The sequence below is a fragment of the Pygocentrus nattereri genome, chromosome 17, assembly GCF_015220715.1.
Source record: "Pygocentrus nattereri isolate fPygNat1 chromosome 17, fPygNat1.pri, whole genome shotgun sequence".
In the NCBI taxonomy this organism is placed as follows: Eukaryota; Metazoa; Chordata; class Actinopteri; order Characiformes; family Serrasalmidae; genus Pygocentrus; species Pygocentrus nattereri.
The window spans coordinates 29,746,372-29,764,289 of record NC_051227.1 but is presented as its reverse complement, the minus strand read 5'-3'; the positions used below and the strand labels follow the sequence as shown (position 1 = coordinate 29,764,289).

At 38.8% G+C, this 17,918-nt stretch overlaps 1 pseudogene; it reads left to right on the top strand.

Moving 5' to 3' along the window:
* Window positions 1–3,064: 3,064 nt before the first annotated feature.
* On the top strand, window positions 3,065–16,047 carry LOC108425795 (annotated as a pseudogene).
* The last annotated feature ends 1,871 nt before the right edge of the window (window positions 16,048–17,918 follow it).

Sequence of the window (17,918 nt, the reverse complement as noted above, 5' to 3'; positions counted from 1 at the left end):
GAGCATGACTCTGAAGATTCTGATGAAGATGAAACCTTGTACCTGTCAAGTCCTTTGTGTCGTTTGTCAGTAGCTGATAGCCCTGAAACTGTCCAGAGGGAGCCATACGTCACACCTGAAGCAGTGATGCAAAAGTCCCAGCAGCTTCAACAGTGACATGAACAACCATAAGTAACAGTACAAGTAGAACTAGAGCCAGAAACAGAAGGAACCCAAGAACCTGTTGAACTGAAGGAAAGTGTACCTGAAATAACAACAGAGGTCTATGATGAGTGTGAGGTGAGCGGAAGAGTGGAAGAGGAATCCGTCTTGCGAAGATCACTGTTGCAGATGCTTCGGACACTGCATGAAGAGAAGAAGGCAGGGTGGAAAGATCACCTACAGCAGATTGTTCATGCATATAACTGCACAAGGCATGATGCTACTGGATATTCTCCATTTTTTTTTACTTTATGGCAGAAAACCCTGTCTACCTGTCGACTTACTTCTTGGACTGAACCCAGACAATGAGACATACACAAGACTCCGTCTTGCAAAGATCTACACGGACTGTAAGACCAAAAGAACTATTCACATATCAAAATCTTGGCCAACCCTCTTATCAGCCATGGACACTGGGAGTAAATGCTATATGTACTATCCCAACTAAGGTAGCCTTCACAGTGTCACCAGAATTTTGTTTCCATCCTCAGACAATAGCTTGGGTCCTGTAGACTTAACTCTAATGTAAGATGTCCAGAGCCATCTTAAAAAAAAAGTAGGGGAGAGTGTAGAGGACTGAAAATTAATTTAAGTTTATTTGTCTCAGTAAAATAGGGACCCTCACATTTTTTTGTTATTTATTTATTTATTTATTTTACTTGATTTAATTACATTTTGTTTATTCTGAACATTTGTATACTGTTGTTTATTTTTGGTGACAGAGCTGAGAATGTAAAATCATTTAGTCTTTTAAGACTAAGGAGTTATATTTATTTCACCCAGTAGAGGGCTTAGGTTGCACCGACAGGAAAACGGGCTGTGTGGGTAAAAGGTCAAGAATAAACCTTACACCACAGGCTGATGACACGTTGACTTCTGTGTTGGTATTCCTTGTCATTTTGGAGAGAGAGAGAGACCGACCACCTCCACCACCACCTCCTGCCATCATACAGTCATTCGCTGTTATGATACCATATTGTGTACGGCCCAGGTTACCCTAGGCCTGAGGCCGGCAACATGCACAAGTGCCTGAGTGTGAACTGAAATTTGCAGAAAAAGATGATGAACCACCTCCTCCCAAGTTCTGAACACTACAGGGTCGACCTTTGTACCAGCAGATGCAGCAAAATGGAACAAACTGTCACCACATCCTCCTCATTAAAGATGGCGCTTAAAGCCCTTGTTGCAGAGACCCAGAAGCCAATGTGGAATCTCCCCCAAGTCCAAGAAGCTTCAGCTTTTTAAACAAAATTTATGCACACACATAACGCAAAATACATTAACATGTGAAAACATCTTATGGTATGGCTTACATCTGGTTTTTGTTATTATGGCCTCAGCTTCTAGAAAGACAGAGAGGCCCACACATAGGGCCTTATCTTTTCAGCCAGGGCTCCGTTGAAACATATGGAGCCTTCTCATAGTACTTTCAAACAGCAAACAGCTCTATGTATATTAGAGTCCAATATCATATCAATATCATATATAACATTTTATCAAGCCTGTTACACTTCAGTATGCTGACCACTTTTCAGTGGCTTAAGCTAACTAGACTTTAAAGTCAGCTTCACTGAGCTTTTCAGCTCTGTCAGTCTCTTGCTGCAGCTTGTCCCTCTCTCCCTCTGTTCCCTCTCAGCTCTTTTTAAAAGGTGAGCACCCGAGCCGAGAAGGAACGAGAGCTCACCGCTCAGCCTCCCCATTACCATTTCAGCTGGCAGCTCGGCCACCTGGGTCGAAAGTGAGGTGTAGTGAAGCGGCCTCGCTGCGTAACAGAGGGGCTCGGGACTCACTCCTTGCCGGCATCGTCGTCGTCCTCCTCTTCCCGCCATCACTCCAGTGGCTCGCGTCACTCTCATCCGTCGGGGGAGCTCGGGCTCTGCACTCCGCCCCCTCCACATTCGCGGCCCTCTCCCCAACGTCCTCGTAGAGGTTGTCACCGCTGCGTGTTCGGGCCTCGCCTTCCTGCCGGCTCTCGCGCCCGTCATCGACGGGGCCCAGGGGGCGGGCGCATGCCACAGTATGGTTTTATTTGTTGATATAATAATTTTTGTGTATATATTTTTAATTTTAGATTGATCAATATTTTTTATATTCCATATATTAATTAGTCATGTATTTTTAATTTGATTCAATTAAATCATTTAATTTCGTTTGGGCAGGTCTGGTCTGGCATGCACAGAAACATCTCCATAAAACGGAGAGCGGTAATGTTGCATCATGTGACCCGAAGTTTCAAAGCACTTGTCGGGGTGTGCTGGAGAGCAGCGCTTGACCGCTTCTGCTCTAAAATGTTGTGCTGTGACTAAACGTATAGGGTTCAGAACACAGTTTGAGAATATTTCTGAACTACTTCTGACTGAGGAGGAAAATTAACATTTTCAAACAAATATATAATTTACTTTAACTAATACTTTGTCAAAAAACAACAAAGAGAAAAGTATAATTTTAAAGAGTTTTGAGGCCTGAAATAAACTCCATTCACAGAAAGCGTAAGTTTATGGTGTGGCATGACAGTGGAAATAGAAGCTGAATGATGTGCTCCCTTGTGACACTTTTAATGAGTTACATTTAACCTGGCACTCAAAAAGCAAAAACAGCCTAAAGTCTCCTCATCCTACTTTTGTCATTTGCAAAAAAAATTCTCTTTACTGCATTTGAATCCAGCCTTTATGTAACTGTGTTCGAGTGAAACGCGTCCTCTGAGGAACAGAGAACAGAGCTGTACACCTGCTCCGCCATTGCTACAAACCCACATTAACACATAACACCGTACAGCTTTGTGGACGCTCGTCTTCGAGTTTGAGTTCTTGTTTAGCGACCCATTCTGCCCACCTTTAACATTGGGTTTTCCCAACTTGTAAAAATGGACGTTTTTGGGGATTCTTTTGTTCCTACAGTCGTCGTCATCATCGCTGTTTTATTTGTATTATGGAGAAGTCGTGGGAAAGAGCGTCGACGGATGTTAGAGAGGCTTCCTCCAGGTCCCTCTCCAGTTCCAGTGCTCGGTAACTTTCTTCAGCTGCATGTAAAGGAGCCATATAAACATTACATTGAGGTAACACATTACAATAGTGTATGTGTGTTTAGTCTACTATCTATCTATCTATCTATCTATCTATCTATCTATCTAGATAGATAAATGCAAATCAAAAACACAGTGGCAGTAGTTCTTCATTTGTTGTACAAGCGCCAACATTTTGCTGTGATTCCCAGTCAAAGTTTTGATAGAACTGTTAGAGCTATTTTCCTTTTGTTATGTAAAACTGTACCTCGAAAAACAGTTTTCCCATGAATACCAGTCAAATATCACAAATGACATTGGTTGAAAGTCAGTGGGGATGTGGTTCTTGGCTACCCCTTGAGGCCGGTCTCTTTGGGATCTGCTTTCAACAAGTATCTCCATAGTGATGAGCTTCAAGGTGCTATATGCTCAGAAAACAACCTGCTTCACTGCTACACTTATGCAAACACTATTTTACTAAAATTGAAATGAGTTGAATAAGGCCATGAGAAAATGTTTGTAGCTGACTGAAGATAAGTGGAGCATAAGTTATCACTTATAGCTAGAAAACGCCCTGAGACTTATTCAAAGTGCAGTTGACTGGATTGTGATCTTACCATCACCTTCAAGCGTCAACACATTTTCTTCATTTCTTTATCCAGGACCCTCTGTAACTAACTACCTTAATGAATTTGATGCTAAAAGTGATTCTATGAGCCAATATTTCAAACCATTTCTTTGGCTACCCAGAGAAAAAGACCGAGAACTAAAGATGTTGAATCTTTTGTGCAAAACTCTACATGCAAATCCATCCACACAGCATAAATTATACATGGTGCTCATTTAGAAAGCATTAGCATCCAATAAACCTTAAGAACATCAGGATGTGTATTACAGCCCAGAATAAACAACTAGGGTTTAGAACAATAGATCCCAAATAATAAAATGTTTATTCATGCTGCTGAAATCTGCCTCTACAATTCTGTATGCATGTACACACAGCATCAAATTTCAACCTAATTCTTTTCTGTTTATACTGTATAATACACATACTGTAAGCTAATGGGTGTAAAATGCTGTAATACCGTTTACAGTAATTGCACTACACTGTGCAGTCAGAAAAACATGGAATTAGATAATATCCATTTTAATATAAATACATAATTACATAATTGATGTAGATTTTAACAGCATGATCAAAATGCACAGGTTGTTAGGAAAACATTTGGCTCTTATGTATTATACACAAATTAATGTGTAGTTTTGGATTTTTGTTTACTTTGTTTTTTAGCATTTGAAAAAAATGTTATTTACTAAAGTCAAGACAGGTTTTATGCAGTGTTCCCAGTTATTGCAAGAGCAGAAAAGCTTAAAACACCTAAAACGTACTGTCTTCTTCTTCTTTCGGCTGCTCCCTTTAGGGGTTGCCACAGCGGATCCACTGGTGCAGCTTTCTTTGGATGTGAATGATCATTACTTGAAGGAGATGTCCTTGTTGCTGATTCACCTGCAGTTTGATAACCTTTATTGTATAACTGTATTTAAGGCATGTAAAGCAAGAGTTCCTTAAATTACGTATTCAATAATGTTAATAGGAGAGATAAGTGGTCATACATTCTGTACCTTGGAGACCTTGCACTGGCTTCCCCACCTCTTAAATGGTCCTCTCCCGCCCTGATCATTCACTAAAGTGGAGAAAATTCCATATAGCATATTTTTTCAGTTTCATTTTATCAGTTTTGTTTTATAGACTTTCTTTTGTTTTAAGTACATTGAAAAGCAAACCTTGAAATGCAAAAAAATTATTTAAAATTTTATCTTATCTCACCATTTTCTCCACCAGCTGAGTAAAAAGTATGGCCCTGTTTTCACTGTTTGGTTTGCCAACACTCCAGTTGTGGTGATCTCTGGATATCAAGCCTTGAAAGACTCTATGATTGGCTTGGGTGAAGAGTTCAGTGGCAGATCAGCCTATCCCCTATTAATGAAGGTCACCAATGGATATGGTGAGTTCATTCAAAGCAGAGTATACAACATGAGAGCTTGAGAGATTTATTTCTATGCTGAAACGGCAGTGGATTTGATTATTAAACAAAATTGTGCAGTGGGTTGGGGTTGGAGCCCACAGTGAATATAATCGATCTAAGCACCTTTTTTTTGTTCCTTGTCTCAGGCACCTGCCAGTAGCAAAACAAATAAAAAAAATTTTCCAAACTGTAAAAGCAAAAAAGCTGAGAACACAGGTACCCAGTGAGTTTGCCTCTTTGACCTAAAGAAAGTACAAACATACACACTAGAGACTATGAAAAGAAACTTCATATACATTTACAAAAAAAATTAGTGCTGGCTTTATTTCTATTTTTCAGTGTTTGCATAAAACGACACAAACTATAGGTGATACAAAGTATACAGCACACTTTCAAAAACGTAAAAAATAAACTCAGAACAGATGACAAAATAAAGCTCTTATGAAACATTTACAATGTGTTGTTTGTAATAGATACATATAACAGATAGATAGACAGACAGACACACAGACAGACACAGAGACAGACACACAGACAGATAGACAGACAGATAACTATACAGGATCCTGCCCTTTTTGAAGTTCATTGCCTAAATGCTGGCAGGTGTAGCTAGTTCGTACAAAACTTTACCATGTGACTTTGCTCTTTAAAGTAAAACAAGCATTTATGCATTATACCTTATTAGACATGCTTGTCTATCTGCTGTGTGCATTATGTTTATTATATATTTTGATATGTAATTACACTTCAATTTCTTATTCCTCATTCTGTCACTGATACAGGAGTGTGTAGAGAAAAGCTTTTCTATGTTTGTGTCCTTGCAGTCAGAGCTCTGTACCAGATTTCCATGCATTTTCTTCAAAACAGTACCATCTCTGCATGTTCTGTAAAAGTTCTCCCTGCTCCGCAGGTCTTTTGGTCAGCAGCGGGGACAGGTGGAAACAACTGCGCGGGTTCTGTCTCACAACATTGAAGAACTTTGGAATGGGCCGCTGAAGCATTGAGGACAAAGTGAAGGAAGAAGCCAGCTGTCTGGTACAAACTTTCAGCACATTTGGAGGTACAAAGCTACTGCTGTCTGTAATTTGCTGAACTTCTCTGACTTTTTTGTCAAAGTTGTAGTAAGATAATCTTATAACTGAATCTTTCAAGGCTTTAAGTCTTGAGTCTTTTGCTGTCCTAATGTTTAACCTCCAAATTTGATATCTGTCCCCAGCAATTCTGTGGTGTTGTAATTAAAATCACCTTAACTTTTAATTTTTTACATAGTTTATTGTAAGAGAAAAGGTCCATCACACCACCACAGTTGTGACAGCAATCACACCAGTTTTTTCTTGATTCATAACGGAAAAGCCTTCAATAAGGCTACATACCCTGTAAGCCCAGTTGCACTTTTATTGTGAAATGTTTTAAAAACTGGAGTACTTAAAAACACTAGGCATCTCATCCGTTGAACAACCATTTCCTTTGTCCATTATTGCAAGTTTTGAGCAAACATAATACCTTTAATTAGTTATACTTAATAGTGAAGTGTTTGTCCTGTGAGGGCAGAGCCTCCAATATAACTTTGCTTTAAAAGGTGGTCATGAAAAGAAACATTTTTTCAGAATTATGTGGGAGAAACAAGGTCAAATATTAGGGAGAAATCTACTTTGTTATTTTCTATTTCATGTATTTTTTTTATAATTATAAATTAAAAATTAAACAATAATGGCAATTACTGATCCTTTCTTTGCTACTGACTAAATCCATTATGCTATTGCACAATGTTGTTTCTAGGCACCAAATGATATTGTATGCAATAAAAGAAACCAAAACACCTTGCAGCTCACATGAAACAACACTACACTGATTGAAGAGTGAAAAGACATGCTTCGTTTATGTGGTTTTTCATCTTCCATATTATTTTCTATTTATATGATTTGGTGCTGGCTTTTTACCTCTACACTCTAGTCATAACATATAATGAATTTACATGATGAATGTTAAAAAAATGAAATCCAGACTTTATTACTCATCCCAATGAACATACTCATAATAACCTATTGCTGAATAGGTCTTAGGATGGTTTTGATGAAGTCCAGTTGATTGTAAATTGAACCAAAGTTAACTCCTCATCTAAGGCTTTGTCTGAATCGGTCAGTTATTCCAGTGAGAGCAGCAGTAAAGTATATTTATGACTGGAAAATGTGTGAACAGATCCTGAAAATACTTTAAAATGTGCACTTTTTTGGGCAGTTACCAAGGTCATGCATATGGTAGATCTGGCAATGCTGGTGGGAACGTATTGTGATGGTCCGCACTAAACGAGGGGAATCAACATCAGCATCAAAAACATTTGCTTTTTCAAAAGAAATTCTCTGGTGCAGTCAGAAGCTGCACCATGTCAAAAGGGTTTAAAAATATAGTGCTCTTAGCAGCTGCTTGGCCATGGAAGTCCACTTCATGAAGTTTCCAGCTAGCAGTTCTTGTATTGATGTCACTTCCAGAGACAGTTTGGAGTGAATGATGCAACAGAGGACAGACAATTTTTATGCATTTTGACAACTGTCAGGCCCTGATCTGTGACATGGTGATCTGTTTTGTGGCTGAGCTGTTGTTACTCCCAGAGGCTTCCATTTCATAATAATAGCATTTACAGTTAACCGGAACAGATCTACCTGATCTACTAATAAATTTCACAAACTGACAAAGGTGGCATCCTATGACAGAGGTACAAGTCACTGAGCTCTTTGGTACAATTCTACTGTTTGTGTTTGTCTATGGAAAGTGAATGGCTATGTACTGTTTTATATACGTGTTAACAATGAGTGTGGTTCAAACACCTGAGCTCAGTAATTAGGAGGGTTGTCCACATACTTTTGTCCATACAATATATGATTAATTTCATTGTAAAAGAAGGAAAATGAGTTTGCTACCCAGAGGCAAAGTGATGCAATAGTGATAAAATGAAAATGAGGCCTCAATTTATGGCTTAATGACTCCACGTGTAAAGTGACACGATTGGCCCCTCCCAGTCCTGTCCATGTGTTCATGTTGTGTTTTGGTTTAGTCCGTGTGTTCTTTGTTTTGGTTTTGTAGTCCAGCCCCCTTGTTTAGTGACTCAGCCGCTAATTGTTCCCACCTGTGTTTCCACCTGTGTCTTGTGGTCCCTTGTTGGCCCTGTTGTATTCAAGCCCTGTGTTTGCCCTTTGTCTTGACCGGTCTTTGTCTGAACTGTTTGAATCTTTGAATTGTTGTTTGTCTTTAGATGTTTGTTGTTTGGTGTTCTTAGTTATGTCTGTCCACCCTAAGCTCGGTATTGATTACTGGAACCTGGACTGGCTCGACCTCGACCCTGGATTTGCCCTTAATAAAAGTCGCTTATCTCTGCATATGCGTCTGCCTCCTTGCTCCCAACCGTTACATAAAGTAGTTGACTTACTGTAAAGTACATGATTAACCACAACCATGACATTACACAAACTAACAAAAAACAGCATTAAAACATTACCTTTAAACTTTGTACTGATTGAAAGAATGAATGTATGTTTTGTTAATGTATGTGGTTGTTTATCTTCCATCTTCTTGTCCATCTTTGCTATTGTGCACTCAGTTTTTACCACTACATCCTTTAATAGGAGATATTTTGTTTTGATGTGAATTTGATGAGATACAGTTTTATGTTGAAAAAAAAACACATTCTTTACATTTTTGCTATGATTGTCCATTCCTGAGAGAATCCAAACAACAGACCTAACACCTGTCAATACAGAATGGAATACATTACTATGTAATTAATTATGTAAATAAATAATTTCAGTTAAACAATAAAGCAAAATTAAAGCAATAACTGTAGAATCTAATGAGCAATCATGTTGTCCCAAGTGAATCTGTAGGGCTACAGCTCACTTTTAAATGACTCCAGCAAACTATTTGAAAATATCAAGTGGAAGAAGTAGAAGACTTCAGGTTTTCAGGTTTTTCACTTGGTCTTGCCATCATTTTAACTTGGTCATGACTCAGTCTCAACTCTGCATACTCTTGGACTTTGACTACAACAAAGGTGGTATTGATTACAGCCCTACGTATTCTACACAAACAAGGACTTGACCATAAGCTGTTCAATAAAAGAACCAGCTGAAAACTTGTCTTTCCACTACTTTAACTCCTTTCTCGTGTTACAGACCTCTTTCATTGTTTGTGTTTGTGTGTGCATGGTTAAAATTATGAGGCATAGAATTTGGGCCGCTGCTGTTATGCTGTTTTGTATAACACTGAAGTGATAGAATGTTGTAGGTTCTGCAAAAAACACATGATCATTCTCCAGAAAACCTTAGAAACAATGTGGAGTGATCTTGAAAGTGTTGTGCACACATGCATTTAGATAACTGTATAGAAACCTACCAACAGATGTAAGATTTTGGTTTGGTAAGTTTTTGGAAAACTAGCATGTAGTTGTAATTAACAGTTATGTACTACCTGAACAGGGGTTATTGGTGTAATAAAGCTTAATAGAATTATCACGTTTTTCAACATTGATTTGCCTTCTTTATGCTTTGTGCTTTTAATACTCTAACAAATATGCAGCTGTTGGGTCCAGGTGGGACTAATAACTAAAGTATGTAAGGTTAGGCTAATAGTGTAATGTAAGGTTAATTTTAGTTTCTAGCATAATTCAATCATTCAGAACAATCTTTTTTCCCTCTTCAGACTCTGCATTCAACCCCAGAGGCCTGATATCTGAAGCAGTGTTCAACGTGATCTGCTCAATTATGCTTGGCCAAAGATTTAAATCCAGTGACCCACAGTTACAGCTTTTGATAAGAGCTATTAATACCTACTTTAATGTTCTAAGCAGCCCTCTTGGACAGGTACAGTATGGCTCTGAAATATTTTAATTTAATCCTGTATAATTAGTCTACTCACAAATATCAGTCCATTTATTTTTTTTTTTTATTTATTAACATTTAAATGCAGTATTCTATTTAATGAAAGTGCTTATCAGTACAGTTACAGTAACCGAAAAAACAGACATGCACACTCAACTTGTACTTATATGTAGTTCTTTTCACCACTGATGTTCTCCTTCACCAGATACATTTTTGATACTGGATCTATATTTGTTTAGCCTTCTGTACATGTTTCTTTTTTCTTACATAAATTGAGCAAGTAGATTTAATTGTATTGCCATAATATAATAATAAAAATGATACCAAAGTTATTTAATAACTATACAGTTTTGCCTCTGCTGCCTATAAAATGCCACTTTTGTCTTCTTTTCTTTTACAGGCCTATAACATTTTCCCCAGAACAGTTAGCCTCTTCTCTGGACAGCTCCATGACATGTTTGCGATTATGGAGGAAGCCAAAGCTTCTCTTATACTTCAGGCAGAGGCACGGATGAAGACACTGAATCCTTCTTTACCACCACAGGACTTCATTGAGGCCTTCCTTATACGAATGGAGGAGGTAAAGTCTTCTCTATGTGCTCCTCATATCACCCTGCTCTGTTTGTTCACTGTAAATACTCTACTTTGTCACAGAGCACACTATATTTTGAACTATTAGAACCAAAATTTCAAATTGACATAACTGAAATATGCATGGAAATACTATGTGTGCTTGTTCTATCAGATAGCTAATTAATATCTTATCTTTTCACAGCAAATAAAACTGAAATGAAGACTAACATATTTATATTTACAACCATGCAAATCTAGAACACTTCTCCGATCATTTTAACAGATAAGATGAGGTAGCCATGTTGCCTGTCACTAACAGATAAAGACTATGAGTTTGTGTGTTCTACAGGAGAAACACAATCCTAATACAGAATTTCACTTCAGCAATCTGTTGAGCACTTTGCAGAACCTGCTTAGTGCTGGCACTGAGACCACCTCCGCCACCCTCAGACAGAGCCTGCTGCTCATGATGAAGCATCCAGACATCCAAGGTGAGGATCACACTGGACATCCCACTGGACATCCCATTGCACCCTCAGCCTTAAGAACATGCTAATTTTTAATAGCACCAAAGTGCTGTGTCATGCCACTGCAAATAACGGACCAATGGTGTCATGGGTTCTGTATCAAGCAGTGGGAGGACATTACTCCCAAGAAACAACACTGTGGCATGACATGCATGGTCTACCAAATAGCCCATCCCTTTGGGTCCTAGAAGATCTCTATGACACTTGAACTACAACAACACTGTGTTAATATTCTTGGAGAGAAGAACAAAATACTCTATATAGCCTACATCTCAATAGAGCACAATGAGTGTGGTACTTGTCATAGCTAAAACAAAAATTTCATAATATGTTGACAACAGTGACAGTCATGGTTATCAGCTTGGGCTTGCTTTTAAGGACCTAGCTTAAATAAGTAAATATCGAAAGACCACTACAATACCCCTGCTGCCCTGGCAGACAATTGTATTCTACTTGGTAAATTATGATGGCATACAATTAGATTTTATATGCTCAGAGAGACTTTTTGTCTAACCCTTCTATCTGAATACCTCCAAATGCTTCTTTGTGCTGCAGTGGGTGTTTGGCTAGAGAGCGCATTTAAGTCCTGTGACTGTTTTATCCGGGACAAGCTTATAAATTCTTAGTATTCACTTTATATCAGTTTGTCAATTGTCAAAAGTGTCTTTGCTGCGCTGTTTTTCATTGTAATAAACTGTTGTGAGGAACAAAAAGTTCCAGAACAAAAAACTTCAGCCTCACCTAATTAGCTTTGTTACTTGCCCAGGAGTTTAATGCAGATTTAGATTTTTCTACTTGATTTATTATGTAAATTCAGTCATTCTGACAGTCCACCTCTTTGTACGTATCACATTCACATACCTGCCCAAGATAATTCTTGTGTCCAACTTCAGCCACTTCCCATGTAATATTTCTTTAAAAAGCTTCAGTATTAAAGTTGTGGTTGTACAACCCACTAACTGGATTCTGCCAAGTTTTCTGAGCTAAACACACCAAGATGAGGGCAGAGTAATGTGGTGTATTTTACAGCTTATTTTTACTAGTAATAAATAAACAAACTAACATACCTTTAACTACCACCCAAAAAATTTAATTTCAAGAAACAGTAAAACTTCCAGATCATTGAGTTTTAAGTATATTTCTTTTGAGTTTTCAAGATGCATTTACACAAGTGTGACCATAGATGTCCTCACCGCGTGATGGAATAATACATTTTTTTTCACAAGACTACATTGTTTCAAAGCTTAAAAATGCCTTGTTTTTCCCATCACTAGACTTGTAAATGCACCAAGAGGAAAGAAGTCAAGGAAAGTTGGTGGTGGAATGAGGAAGTCCAGGAGAGTATTCAGAAGAAGAAGGCAGCTGAGAAAAAGTGGGATAACCAGAGAGATGAAGGAAGTAGGAAGGAGTACTGTGAGGCTAGTCGCATAGCGAAAAGAATGGTGGCAAAGGCAAAGGCTCAGGCCTATGATGAGCTGTATGAGAGGCTGGACAGTAAAGAAGGAGTAAAGGACTTGTATCGTTTGGCTAAACAGAGAGATAGAGCTAGAAAGGACATACAGCAGGTTAGGCTGATAAAGGATAGAGAGGGAAATGTACTAGTGAGAGAACAGAGTGTTGAGTAGATGGAAGGAGTACTTTGAAGAACTAATGAATGAGGAAAACGAGAGAGAGAGGAGGACAACGGGGGGAGAGATAGTGGATCAGGAAGTGCAGAGAATTAGTAAGGTGGAAGTGAGGGCAGCTTTAAAAAGGATGAAGAAGGGAAAGGGCAGATGACATACCTGTGGAGGTATGGAGATGTTTAGGAGAGGAGGCAGTGGACTTTTTAATCAGGTTGTTTAGCAAAATCCTGGAGAGTGAGAGGATGCCTGATGAGTGGAGAAGCAGTGTACTGGTCCCCATTTTTAAGAACAAGGGTGATGTGCAGAGCTGCAGTAACTACAGAGGTATAAAGTTGATGAGCCACACCATGAAGGTATGGGAAAGAGTTGTTGAAGCAAGGCTAAGGCGAGAGGTTCAGATCAGTGAGCAGCAGTTTGGTTTCATGCCCAGAAAGAGTACCACAGATGCAATTTTTGCGTTGAGAGTGTTGGTAGAGAAGTACAGAGAAGGTCAGAAGGAACTGCATTGTGTCTTTGTGGATCTAGAGAAGGCATATGATAGGGTGCCAAGAGAGGAACTGTGGTACTGTATGAGGAAGTCAGGTGTAGCTGAAAAGTATATTAGGGTGATGCAGGACATGTATGAGGATAGTGAGACAGTGGTGAGGTGTGCAGTTGGAGTGACAAATGGTTTCAAAGTGAAGGTAGGGTTACATCAGGGATCAGCTTTGAGCCCCTTCTTGTTTGCAATGGTGATGGACAGGTTGACAGATGAGGTCAGGCAGGAGGCTCCATGGACCATGATGTTTGCAGATGACATTGTAATCTGTGGTGAGAGTAGAGAGCAGGTGGAAGAGAATCTGGAGAGGTGGAGGTTTGCACTGGAGAGGAGAGGAATGAAGGTCAGTAGAGATAACACGGAATACATGTGTGTGAATGAGAGGGAGGCAGGTGGAAAGGTGAAGATGCAAGGAGTAGAGGTCGTAAAGGTGGATGACTTCAAATATCTTGGGTCAACCATCCAGAGCAATGGACAGTGTAGAAAAGAGGTGAAGAAGAGGGTGCAGGCAGGATGGAATGGGTGGAGACAGGTGTCAGGGCTGATGTGTGACAGAAGGATAGCAGCAAGAGTGAAGGGGAAGGTTTACAAGACAGTAGTGCGTCCTGCTATGATGTATGGTTTGGAGACAGTGGCTCTGTCTAAAAGACAGGAGGCTGAGCTGGAGGTGGCGGAGATGAAGATGCTGAGATTTTCGTTGGGAGTGACAAGGCTGGACAGATTAGAAATGAGCAGATCAGAGGGACAGTGAAGGTGGAGCAGTTTGGAGATAAAGCCAGAGAGGCCAGGTTGAGATGGTTTGGACATGTGTTGAGGAGGAATAGTGGATATATTGGTCAAAGAATGTTGGAGATAAAGCTGCCGGGTAGAAGGAGAAGAGGTAGACCTCAGAGAAGGTTTATGGATGTAGTGAAGGTGGACATGGAAATGGTTGGTGTGAAAGTAGAGGAGGCAATGGATAGGGCAAGATGGAGGCAGATGATCCGCTGTGGCGACCCCTAAGGGGAGCAGCCGAAAGAAGAAGAAGACGATTTGTAAATGCACCAGAATACTGCCTCCTTATTGGAGCAGCAACACTAATTGCAGTACTGTTCCACAATGTTTCATTAAGGTGGAGGTGTGGATTGTCAGTTACAACACAGCCACACCCAGATTAACCCCTTAAATGGCCAGGATCCACCAGCAGGTCTAAAGTTCTACTACACACTTTTATTGCCTAGGAATAACTAGGCCGGTTTATATTGTAGCCCATGTAGTTACACAATAATAAGTTTTAGTATGTAGTTTTAAAGGGTTTAAATATTAAAGGGTAATGTTAAAACAGTGAAAAGGAACTGTGAGATATAGGAGTAATTGTAGTGTCTGGAACAAAACTGTTTAGTATCTCCAAAACTATACTGCAAATTTACTTATACTTTCAATGTGCTTATGTAACATTAAAGTAATGCACCCTTTGTGAGTGAGTTTGTGAAATACATTATTACATCCGTAATCACATATGAATGTAGTGGCTCATAATGCGTAGGGAGAAGTCATTAATCCTCTCTCTGTCATTCTTAATAGCACGAGTCCAGAAGGAGATTGATGAGGTGGTGGGGTCAGACCGGTGCCCCTCCATTGATGATAGACAGAACATGCCATACACAGACGCAGTCATCCACGAGATTCAGCGCAGTATGGACCTCACCCCAACTGCTATTCCACATAAAACGCTCTGTGACACTGAATTTAACAACTACTTAATTCCCAAGGTACTCCGACTTACTGGTCTGCATGTTGATTTTAAAGATCAGAGTTCACTGCACACACACAAATCCACACAAGTCCAATAAGTATATTTGTAAAGCTTCCTTGTGTTGTTTCTTCAGGGAACCACGGTCCTTCCTTTGCTATCTTCTGTGCTGTCTGACCCTGAACTATGGAAGAACCCAGATCATTTTGACCCAGAGAACTTTTTGGATGAAAATGGACGATTCAAGAAGAATGATGCATTTGTTGTGTTTGGAATGGGTAAGCTAAAAACTATGCTCTTTATCATGATTTTACAAGTAGAAAGGAAAGTAACACTCTTCATGGTCTTTATTAACAGATCATTAACATTGTTGACATCACATTCACCACATGACAGAATAAGCCTAGGCCTTTCAGATTAGGGCTTTTTAGAAGGAATGCACAACATGGAAATTGTGGGCAAATGCCAGTATCTGGTATTTTTCATGTCTGTACAGTAAAAGGAAACTTTTATTTTTGTTATTTAATACAATTTTTTTTTATTATTTATTAGATTCAAAGTGCATATATCCACAAATGTTGACATTGTACTTTGCCCTTTGTAGGTCTGTGTTGATGTAAAATATTTGTTCATCTAAGTTAAAACTTTCTGTACATTGTTTAATTCAAAGTATTTATTTGACTAAAATTAATCCAGTTAAATAGCTTATCACATAAAGTACGTTTCTTAGTTTTACAGACAAAGCATGTTAACGGTGTGTGTGGTGTCTGTGTGTTGTGTAGGAAAGCGTGTTTGGGTGAGGCTCTGGCCTGAGTGGAGCTCTTCATCTTCCTCACTTCCCTCCTCCAGCGCTTTACCTTCAGAGCTACTCAGCCGCCTGAGGAGATTGACATCACTCCTGCCATCTGCAGCTTTGGTCACCTGCCCTGCTTTTACGAATGCTATGCTCTAAGCAGGGCATAAAGAGCAATAACAATCACCTTTATACATTTCCAACAATTTATTCTGAAAGACCTGAATAAGATTAAATAGTGAGACATTTTTTTTTGAAAGAACAATTGCTTGGTAGTATTATAGGAAATTATATACAATACCTAGTTATGTAAACCCCAAAGTTTTCTTGTCAATATTTTAGATTTTATAGATCTTGTGGGGATAAGGTAATATATGAGATTTAAAGGCTATAACATTGCAAAGCTATGAAAAAGTTACAATGATAAGACAGTTGTACATTTTTACTCAGTAATTGCAATTGCCATTATGTGAATTCTGTAAAGCCATTTTTATTCCAATTTGCCACATCTCACTTGGATCTGAGCAAGCATTTGCCATTTCCCTCATTCCAAATAAGCTCAGAAATATGTAGAAACACAAAGATAGCATGATTACGTTCTAAGATTTGATCCAGACTCAAAGAAAAAGATACAATGAGAAACATATTTTAGTATAACATACAAATGTGTGAATATACCTAATCAGTGCTTGATTATAACATTTCCTGGTTTAATTGAATTTAATAAGTCTGTGTGCTGAACTGTACTGTTGTGGAAATATCTCTATTTGACAATTGTCATGTGACACGTTAAAGACATGTTTTTCAACTCTGAATACATGAGGCTTACAGGCTTTAACTGAATCACTAAATAAGAGTTTCTAACTTTAGATTCCTTTTCCATAGTAATAATAAGAATAATAAACCATATTTCTGCCTGTTTATAGCATGTGATGGCTAATGTGCTGCACTGTAGGTCACTAACGAGTGTGCATGTGAAATAAGCATGAGGATTATCAAGATCACATCTTTCTTTATCATATCCATCTTTAATGTACTAAACATATTACATTTGTACATATTGTACACAAGATACAAATTCATACTGAACCATCAGACACTATGCAGTTGGGCAACATTACTATCAGACAAAGAAACAGAAGGTTAATACAAGATTTGGTGGAGGAAAACTAATACCTTTCTTTGTGTCCGTTCCTGCCTGCTTCCACAAGATGGCGCCTGTTCCCTGGATATGGAATGACCTTGGCAAGCGGTGCACAAGATAAAATGGCTGGGTGGGTCGTGCCAAGTTACTCGGTCGTAGATCAATAGACGGAGTCACAGTGTTTTATTTCTGTAATATTACATACCTTCCAGAAGAAAATCGATGATTAATTTATGTTGTGTTACAGTGCAAAATCAAAGCTGGGCTGAGGTGAAGGAGTGAGGTTTGGTGGCTCTTAGCTGAGTCATATTTTCAATAAGAGTCACTTACAGGTGTCCTTTTGACATTCAGATTTTCTGTTTGTAGCTCAAAGAACTGTGTAAGCTCAGTATATTGACACGTATATTGAAAGTAGTAACTTAAATACTGGCTTTGGTAAATACAACACAATTGGTGGCACAATGTTTCCACTTCTGAAAAATGAATGTGCTGTGTAACAACTCTATGGTGTGCAAATACATAAGTGTTAATCCAGGAATAATGTCAGTTTGACCTGAAGCAACTCACTTAAAAAATTGCATCCAATGCTGATAGCCAGTTTTTCCATGTTAATGCATTGGGGAATCCAGTATTACCACACTGTAATGGTGATTGTTTTAAAATGAACAGGATATTACACTGAAGGTGTATAATGCAATTAGTTTTCCTCCCACACTTGCAGTGTGCTGCATCATGAGTGCATGTGTTGTTAAAAAATGAGCTTCTGTTCAGTGCTACAAACAGCACTCTTCAATCAACAGTACTGTAATGGTTCAGTAGTATATAGCCCCACATTTTATAAAGGTTTATATATTGGCACCGGCGCCAGCACTGGCATTGACCCTAC